We start from the raw sequence: 462 nt of genomic DNA on the forward strand, positions 1-462 counted from the left end.
CTAATACATCGTCCCACGTACAGAGAACTCATACAGCCAATCAGGCTCAATCAGGTTAGGTCAACAGAGTACCACCCAGCATGTGGCTGACACATTCGTATGAATCACGATTGTATGCAGACATTTGCTGATCGTCATTTTCAGGAACAAGGGAATACTTTGGCGGTGGAGATAGTCGATTTCACCTTTAATCGTGCTAATGTGTTTGGGTGGATCTCTATATCGCTCTATATAACCCGGTCTTTTCTTGTGTGAAACAGGAAAGTTATTAACCAAAGACGAACGCGGACTTAATTTAATTGTGAATTGTGTAAAACATTTTATTTTTCATTTTCATATACAGAACATTTGTTTTCACTTCAAATCAGACACAAATACTGGTCGCAAAATCCAATCACGAGGTGTCTGCGATCACAATCCGTTTCAGGAAGACAGTTGAAGACGGGTTTTGTATCATCTTGC

This window comes from Haliotis rubra, unplaced genomic scaffold, assembly GCF_003918875.1.
Source record: "Haliotis rubra isolate DU_JTF1 unplaced genomic scaffold, ASM391887v1 Scf898, whole genome shotgun sequence".
Lineage (NCBI taxonomy): Eukaryota > Metazoa > Mollusca > Gastropoda > Lepetellida > Haliotidae > Haliotis > Haliotis rubra.